At 36.1% G+C, this 10,000-nt stretch overlaps 1 protein-coding gene and 1 long non-coding RNA gene across 2 annotated transcripts in view; both read right to left on the minus strand.

The window, feature by feature from the left end:
- The window catches only part of LOC127851193 (uncharacterized), a 224,340-nt gene extending 218,801 nt beyond the window's left edge, over nt 1–5,539 (minus strand). Inside the window, exon 1 of the long non-coding RNA XR_008035691.1 lies at nt 5,516–5,539. This is a non-coding gene — a long non-coding RNA (uncharacterized LOC127851193). The remainder of the gene's footprint in view (nt 1–5,515) is intronic.
- LOC127851117 (uncharacterized) overlaps nt 1–10,000 on the minus strand; it is a 277,459-nt gene that overhangs the window by 232,172 nt on the left and 35,287 nt on the right. The gene's annotated exons all lie outside the window — the stretch shown is intronic.

Below are 10,000 nucleotides of genomic sequence, written 5' to 3' on the forward strand. Positions count from 1 at the left end.
CTGACTTACCCTTATGTGAAGGCTGCACAGACTACTGTGTCTAGGAGCGCTTTTAGTCCGGACTACCCGTATGTGAAGGTTGCACAGGCTACTGTGTTAGGAGTGCTTTAGTTCATGAATTACCCGTACTTGAAGGTTGCACAGGCTACTGTGTCTAGGAGCGCTTTCAGTCTCCATACCCGTACGTGAAGGCTGCACAGACAACTGTGTCTAGGAGCGCTTTCAGTCCCTGACTTACCCGTACGTGCAGGTTGCACAGACTGCTAGGAGTGCTTTTAGTCCTCGACTTATCCGTACGTGAAGGTTGCACAGGCTACTGTGTATAGGAAGTGCGTTCAGTACCTGACTTATGCGTACGTTAAGGTTGCACAGGCTGCTAGGAGTGCTCTCAGTCCTGACGTACCCGTATGTGAATGTTTGTTCGGGCTCTTAGGGCGCTTTCAGTCCCTGGCTTAGCATACGGAAGGTTTGCACAGGCTACTGTGTCTAGGAAGTGCTTTTCAGTTTCATGAATTACCCGTACGTGAAGGTTGCACGGGCTGATAGAGCGCTTCAGTCCTGGCTAGCCATACGTGAAGGTTGCACAGGACTGTGTCTAGGAGTGCTTCCAGTTCATGAATTACCCGTACGTGAAGGTTGCACTGTCTGATAGAGCGCTTCAGTCACTGATTTACCCGTACGTGAAGGTTGCACAGGCTACTGTGGCTATGAGTGCATTCAGTCCATGACCTACCCGTACTTGAAGGGGTTCACCGACTACTAGGAGCGCGTTTCAGTCCCTGACTACCCGTATGTGAAGGTTGCACCGGCTACTGTGTCTAGGAGTGCTTGGAGTCCTGACTTACCTGTATGTGAAGGTTGCACAGGCTACTGTGTATAAGAGTGCGTTCAGTTCCTGACTTACCCGTATGTGAAGGTTGTTCGGGCTGCTAAACGCGCTTTCAGTCTCTGGCTTACCTATATGTGAAGGTTGCCCAGGTAACTGTTTCTAGGAGTGGTTCAGTTCCTGACTTACCCGTACGTGAAGGTTGCACTTGCTGCAAGAAGCGCTTCAGTCACTGACTTACCCGTACGTGAAGTTTGCACAGGCTAATGTGTCTATGAGTGCTTACAGTCCCTGACCTACCCTACTTGAAGGTTGCACCATCTGCTAGGAGCGCTTGGTGTCCTGACTTACCTGTATGTGAAGGTTGCACAGGCTACGTTGTCTAGGAGCGCTTTAGTCCCTGACTTACCCGTATGTGAAGGTTGCACGGGCTACTGTGTCTATGAGTGTTTTCAGTCCCTGACTTACCCATATGTGGAGGTTGCACTGGCTGCTAAGAGCGCTTTCAGTCCCTGACTTACCCGTACGTAAAGGTTTCACAGGCTATTGTGTCTATGAGTGTTTTCAGTCCCTGACTTACCCTTCGTGAAGGTTGCACTGGCTGCTAGGAGCAGGGTTGGCACGAAAAACCCGCCCCCCGGGAAAACCCGTTGGGAAAATCCGGTTTTCCCGCCCCGGGCAATACTCTGAAAGTGGGAAATACTGGGCAATAATTTTTTCTTCATTAAACATGCAGTTGTAATTGTTTTTTATCATCCTTACTTCTCTGCTAGCCTCTATTATAAAGAGTTAGGAAATGCTGTTGGCAATAATATTGAAATAGAAGAAGTAACATATTGTCACTGTATGATATATAAAATTTGACTGCAGACTTCAAAGTGACTGTTTTTTATTAATAACAATATCATTAAACTTTAAAGTCAGAATTGATAATGAGGGATCATTTAAGAAATACTTTTTTATATTGAAACACAATTAACAGGAATCTGTCACTTACTGTAGCAATCAAAGCATGTTTATGGGGGCCTTAATTGGCACTAGTCTGTGTATCTTTTATGGCCCCTAATAAACAGTTAGAGGGCCTTTGTCTGGCCCTAATGTGGCCCAAATAGGTCCAATGTTTATCTTAGTGGCCCTGTGTTACTGTTTTACAAACTGTGTGTCATAAATGACGACAAAAAACCTGGTGTCAATGATTAAAAACACTATATTGGGGCATGAGTCGTAATGCACATATTAACAACGTAATTATTGACTGATAACAACAAATATATTTTACATGTATAATCCCTCATGTCTCTCCCATTTGTCCTTTTCCTGCAATAAATACCATTCTGTTACATATCATATCATATTTTAGAAAAATAATGTGAGTTAATAAAATGTAAATCAGATAAACACAGATACCCATGTTATACCCAGTATTGTCCATAAGACCATCAATGAATTTCATTTATGTAAAATAAGAAAGCATATTAGGATTGCAAAACTTTCCACATGATGTAGTTGGTTAAAATGTAACAAATAGTTTCTAATATTAATAATTAAGAATATGTTTTTAAAGAGACCAATCAGGGGGTGGCGAAATCAAATGTCCGAGTTGCCCCGAGTCGTACATTTGCTTGTCTGGGCAACTGACTTTTTTTCAATTAAGTTGTCCGTGGACAACACGTTTTTTAAAAGTCGCGTACAGGTATACAAAAATACATTGTATTAAAGCCGTAATTAAGTTTTTACAAAACAGGCTGTTGACACGTGATTACATTGTCAGTGCTATTTGGGGAGCAATCAAGCTAAAATACGTGCACTTTCCTGTGCATTGATCTCCCTTATTCTATATGAGACCGGAAGCATGCCGCATTTTCAACATTCGGCCCCGACTGTTAGACAGTGTACAGACTTGTTTCTTTATTTTACAATCAGACGGAAATAAAAGTATCAATCTAAAATAATCAAAACACAGTCTACCTTGTTATTTAAGACGACTTTAAAGGTAAAGATGAAACTTTTTTTTTAATCTTCAACAACGGAGCAGAAACCCGAAGCTTTGAGCAGCCCACCTCCCAAAAAACTAAGAAAGATTATGATAAAAAATATGATCTAAGTAAACGCACCAGAACTTTTCAAGAAACTTGGCTAACCGATTTCAATGTTTACCAGTTTATATAATCAAATTGCTACGAGTAGCGGAGCCTCAGTCTGATGAGGTCCACATATTGGACTAGTTTAATTTGTTAAGATTACAATGTACTTTTTGAAGCACATGTTTTAATAACACTAGCTTCACAAGATTTAAAGTTTGCGAAAGTCTTTATATTGTTTATAATATACTGCTATAATGAATGTACCATTGAAATACAATTATAAACAAAACAAGCAAATTAACTCATTTTGATATATTCCACATTATTTAACATTAATCAATAAATGCGTTTATAATTTATATAAACAATAACAGACAAGTGTAGTTCAGCAACGGGCAAGTTAAATTTCCTAAATGGTTGTCCTTGGACAAGTATAGTTTTTTGAGATTTCGCCAACCCTGCCAATAATTATATAAGTTATATAATTGTGTAATATCTTTATTACCCAGTAAAGCCCATCCAAACCATCCAAAACAAACACAAAATGAATTGCATTTTTTTTGCAGAAAAAAAGTAATTATTAATATGCATACACATGAAGTAGAAGTTAACAGTGTAAAAAATAGAATAGAATTGCTAAAATTAATAGTTATTTTCTGTTATGTACTAATTTAAAATCATTAATATTATCATTATGCAAGTTGTGCTGTTGTATAATTGTGTAATATCTTCCATACCCAAGTAATGCCCATCCAACAGACAAAGAAAAACAATTTCTATTTTCATGAAAATTAGAAGGAATTATGAATATGTTTTCAAATGAATTAGAAGTTGACATTGTAACTAATAGTTAACAATTGTTAATAGATATGTTCTTTTAATATGTATAAAATCATTATTATTGTACAAGTTATACAATATTGCAATATCTTTATTACTCAGTATTGCCGACTATTGCCCAGTAAAACCCGGGTTTTCCCAGTATTACCCGCCCGGGCCGGTCAATACTATAAAACCCTGGTTTTATGCCAACCCTGGCTAGACGCGCTTCAGTCACTGACTAACCCGTGTGTGACGGTTGCAGGGGCTACTGTGTCTAGGAGTGCTATCAGTCCCTGACCTACCCGTACGTGAAGGTTGCACTTGCTGCTAGGAGCGCTTTCAGTCACTTACTAACCCGTATGTAAAGTTTGCACTGGCTGCTAAGAGTGCTTCATTCGCTGATTTACCCGTGAATGTTGCACAGGCTACTGTGTCTAGTAGTGCTTTCAGTTCCATAACGTGAAGGCTGCACAGGCTCCTAGGAGCGTGTTCAATCCCTAAGTTTCCCGTACGTGAAGCCTGCACAGGCTGCTAAGCGCTTTCAGTTTTTTACTTACCCGTACGTAACGGATGCACAGGACACTGTGTCTAGAAGTGCTTTTAGTTACTTACTCACCCGTACGTGAATGTTGCAAAGGCTTCTAGGAGCGCTTTCAGTCCCTTACTTACCTGTAGGTGAAAGCTGCACAAGCTACTGTGTATAGGAGTGCTTTCAGTTTCCGGATATATCCGTACATAAAAGTTGCACAGGCTACTGTGACTAGTATTGCTTTCAGTCCCTTACTTGCCAGTACATGAAGGTTTGCACAGCCTACTGTGTTAAGGAGCGCTTTCAATCCCTGACTAGCCCGTACTTGAAGGTTGCACAGGCTGATAGGAGCGTTTTCAGTTCCTACTATGTATTATGTTGTGTCCTGTATTAAGAGATGAGTCTAAAAGTGCTTTCATTCTCTGATTTACCCGCGAGATGACTGTACAGGCTGATGTGGACTGGAACACTTCCATTTCAATGCTTACCCGTGAGAAACGGCCGTACAGGTTGTTGTATCTTGGGCGCTTCAGCCCCTGTCTTACCTGAGAGTGACGACTGTACAGGCTGCTGTGTCCTGGAACGCTTTCAGTCTGTGATGTGGTTCGATCGATGCCTCCTTCTGCCATTTTCAATCGGCTGTGTGTGCATAATGGTATTCAAACATTTAATTACAATGAAAGACAAGAGAGCTGACATGTTAGCCCGAATACTCAATTTCGTAAGAGATAAAATATAGCCCTAACCCAATATATTATGTCATTTTGGTTATGTGTGAAAGGATCAAAATGTTCGCGAAATAGTCGATAGAGCCGTATTATTGCGTTCAATTCCTACACAATACAAAACGATTTCGCAATAAATACATGGAATCCCCAGTAGGTTTGTATTTTTGAATTTTAGGCGTGTCCAAACCTGATTATCGATACAAGAAATGCCAAATATTCATGCTTCATGATTGTCATTTAAAAATATAGATTTTTTGAACTAAAAAATAGTTATTCAAATTAATACAAAACACAGTTAAAAAGACAATGAAAAGTTACAGTCGTAATTAATACATGTACTTTTGAAAGTGGTGTCTGCACTTTCGATTTCAAATTCGTTCAATACTTAAACACACATTCTTGAGAGAGTTAATATTATCGAGATAAACATTTTACAGTATTGTGTCAAAGAAACGAAACTAAATTGTAATATATTTAAGAAACCATTTAAAAGTATGCGAATGTTTACTCATTACAATGAACCTACCATCAGTGTAATCACTCCATGAATGCGAGCTGTAGTAATGACTTATGTATACAATCTATTAATAGCGTGTGCCGTCACACTAAAAAATAATTTATTGACCGGAATGAAATAATCAACCTCGACTATCTCCGGAATGTTTTTTGTATTATTATTTTTTTATTATTCAATATAAGACATACATTGCATACATGCATAAGATCACAAGTTATATCATGTAGCAGCAATAATGTTCAAACATGTAATACAAGATATGCTAATATATAGTGTGTTTTTTTTTCAAAAAAATAAATAAAATCTACAGAATAGTTATGAATATGAATGAGTTGCATAAAGTTGGTAGAAAGCATTCTGGACTTGATATAAAAGTTTAATGTGTTGCCATTTTTGTTCAAATATATATATAGTTTATCATGTTAAGTTCAATTTCTTTTTCAATTTGGATCTTAAGTTTTATATAGTTTTATAAAACAGTTGAAAGTAGATATTTGTTTTTTTTTTTGTATCTAATGATGAATATAAAATATTTCATTAATATGATGATGTGGTTCACAGTGTTATTAATTTCTGGTATTTTAAAAAGTATTTACACCGGAACTGATATTTAAGAGAGACACTGTTAATTGAATTGTTGTTTCTCTAGGAATGTTGTTAACTGGTGGCATAGAATTTGAATACGTTTGCACTCCCAGAAAAGGTGTTCTATTGTTTCAATGTGTTCGCTGCATATATCACATGCATTTGTGTTGGATAGGTTGCGCTTAAAAAGATATAACTTGTAGCTATGATTCTATGGACATATTTATATTGAAATTTCTCAGTGTGCTATATATAGTTGTTTTATATGGCATGATAAATATTTATTTTCAATTAAATTCTTGTTCTCGAAGAAGGCTTTGCCATTTATTTTGAATCTTGGAGTTTTCTGATGGGTGTTTAATTTGTAGTTTGTAAAATGTTTTGTTTATTTTGTTTTGTTTTGCAAGTATGATTTCCGTGAATGATGTTTGAGTACATGGTGTGTTATTTGTATTAATTGTAGATTTAATATGTATGGTTATGCTTTTAATTAATGTGTAATACATTAGGAAATTGCTTGAAGGTATTCCGTATATATAACATATATTCTCAAAAGAATAGAAGTCCTTTTTTCTGTAATCGTACAATTGGTCGACATATTTAATGTTTTGTTCAAAAGTGTTTGTATAAAAAGTCTTATTGTTTAAAGTTATGTCTTTATTGTTCCATAAAATAGTTTTACTTGTGATTTGGGTTTCTAGGTTATGAGTAACATTAGTCCATGCCGATAAAACACTAGATAGAAATATGTTTTTGTTTGCAATTTCATGCAAAATGGTATTGTTGATGTTACATTCAAAAAGTAAGGAGTGACCATATTTTTTATAGGATTTTCTAGTAGAATTATTTCCATTTACTCGTATTCGTATTATCTAGGTAACTTTTAACCCAGCTGCATTTGATTGCATTCAAGAATGAGTCGATGTCTGTTAATTGGATACCTCCATTTTCTACAGATTGAATTTACTGAGTTCGTTTATTTTATCAGGCTTACCGTCCCATATGAAATTAAAAATTGCTGATTTTATATCGTTAATAATATCATTTGGTGGATATGGGAGAGCTGTTAGTGTATAAATTAATTTAGGTAGTGCAATTTTTTTAACACTGTGTTTTTTCCGATAAGTGTAAGCTAACGGTGTTGCCATGATTTTAAACATTTTTTTAATTTTTGTAGTTTAGGCAATATGTTTGTAAGAATAGTTTCATTTTTATTGTTTGTAAAGGTTATTCCTAACGTTGTTGCTTCTTCTGATATCCAGATGAATTTCATTTCTTTTTTAAGCTGCATATTACTTTGTTTAAATTTACCTTCTCTTAGCACAGTACATTTACTTTTGTTTGATTTAAGACCCGATGCCATTCCAAAAAGGGTTAGCGATTCTATAAGATTATTGAAGGAGTCACTACTGTCGTTTAAAAAATAAGTTGCATCGTCAGCAAATAGGGACTGTTTAATTTCTTCTTCGGGTTCTATCGATATTCCCTTTATATGTTCATTTGATTGTATATAGTGTGATAGATATTCGATGCATATAATAAGTTTCGAGGATGAAAGTGGACATCCTTGTCTTACCCCTAGTTCGATGTTAAAACTGTTTGAGAAAAAGCCATTTTTAATAATTATACTGTTAATATCGGCTTTCAATTCCTATACAAAACAAGACGATTTCGCAATAAATACATGGAATCCCAGTCAGGTTGGTATATTGGGATCTGAGGCGTGTCCGGACATGATTATCGAAACAGTTTATAAACAAATTTAATGATCATGATTGCGATTTAAATTCTAGATTTTCGGAATGGAAATATATATCAAAACAAAACACAAATGAGCAGACATTGGAAAGTTACAGTCGTAATTAAATTCATTCACTTTTGAAAGTGTGTCTGCACTTTCGATTTGAAAATCGTTTAATAAAAATAATTTTCTTGTTAGAGTAAATAATTCCGATAAACAAGTTTTATTATTGTGTTATAGAAAACAAACTTTAAGTTAATATTAACCAATTTGAGTAAACTCTGCGAAGATTCAATTATTACAAAGGAACTTACCTTTAGGGTAATCACTCGACAAACTGCGAGCATAACTACTCAGTAATTCTTAATCTAATCTCTATTAATAGCGCTCGCGTCACACTATAAAACACTACACTATAAATCGTGATATATCGACTATCTTCGGAATTTTCTTGTAATCGAGACTGTAATGTGTATTTAATCAACGTGTAAAATTAAATAGTTCGGTTGACAAGAAATTAAATGGATTTTATACTATACTGCATTTTCGTGTGATCATGAATCCAATGATTTTAAAGGGGCGTTTTCACAGACGTTGGCATGTATTGAAGTGTGTCATTTAATGCTTTATATTTATAAATGTAAACATTGTGTCTAACAGCTCTAAAAAATTAAGTTTAAGAAAGAAAGAAAAGTAACCCTCAACTTGGCTTGAACCACTGACCCATGGGAGAAAAGGCTTTCGCTTAAACTACTCGGCCATCCGTGCTAATACAATGAGATTTGTTCTTTTTACTTTATATAAGCAATCCTCGCAGTATCACAAAATATAAACGACATCAACAGAACTCTCCAAATTATTCATTCGTTTCGCGTTTAACGCTTTGTATTTTTCAGGTTTTTAAATCGTCAAAGATGCATATAATGGATTGTCTAGAGCATGGTAAATGTTTAGTATCACTGTTTCCTGACAAATATCATAACTTCAAAGAAAATTTGCGAGTCTGAAAAAAAAATTGTTTGGCCAACTAACAAAAACGTTTAAATGTCTGATATGTGACTTCGAACTTGAACGTGCATTGTAAAATGTATTTCGCGGTGAAGAGGACATACGAAAATCCAGGAAAATAAGTGATATGTTGTCTTGTTTTATATCAATACGAACATAAGAAAGGCATTTGTCACCATTTATCCTCCTTGATCCTTAAAATGTTTAGCGAAACGAGGTCGATTCTCCAAGTACCAGTTTAGAGTTTTAAGAGCAGTTATGCGACACTGGGCTCGCGACTTAAACATAATTAAACTGTGCTTTGGGAAATAGGGACTTAATTCTTGCACGTAAAAAAGTGTCGTTCATGATTAGCCTGTGCAATCAAATCACGGACAAAAATTTTACACTTGTATATATTTTTTTACTTAAAAGGAAATCTCTTCTATACGAAATTCCTTTACTATGTTTTAAACATAGCATTTTAAACAGACAAAAAATGTCATATTCATGTAAAAAATCATTAAAATAAGATAATATGTAGTTTTCGATACAAAGCCTAACCACAACATTAAAAGAAACGTCCTGAATTAAGACATTAAACGCTGTCTGCAACTCCAAACCTAAATGAGTCGAAGAGAATGTGACCGATCTGTTCGGGGATAATTTTACCAATCTGTCCATATACAATATGACCGATCTGTCCGGGGATAATGTGTCGATCTGTTCTGAGAGTATTTGACAGATCTGTCCTGAGTGAATGTGACCGATCTGTCCTATGAGAATGTAACCAATACGTCCTGATAATATGGGAAAAATCTGTTATGAGAGAATATGACCATATAATCCAGAGAGAATGTGACCGATCTCTCCGGAGAAAATCTGATCGATCTGTCTTGCGAGAATTTGACCGATCGGTTCACACAAAATGTGACCGATATGTCTAGAGAGAATGAGACCGATATATCCTTGGGGAATGTTACCGATCTATCGTAGGGGAATGTAACCGATCTATCCTGAGAGGAAGTGGACAGATCTATCCTGAGAGAATGTGACCGATCTGTTCGTAGAGTTTGTTACCGATCTGTCCTGAGATAATGTGGCCTACATGAAGGTCAGAAATGTTGTTGCTACGAGTGCTTGCAGGTAACTAGCTCATGCCACAGACTAAGGACTACTCG

This window comes from Dreissena polymorpha, chromosome 11, assembly GCF_020536995.1.
Source record: "Dreissena polymorpha isolate Duluth1 chromosome 11, UMN_Dpol_1.0, whole genome shotgun sequence".
NCBI classification, from domain to species: domain Eukaryota; kingdom Metazoa; phylum Mollusca; class Bivalvia; order Myida; family Dreissenidae; genus Dreissena; species Dreissena polymorpha.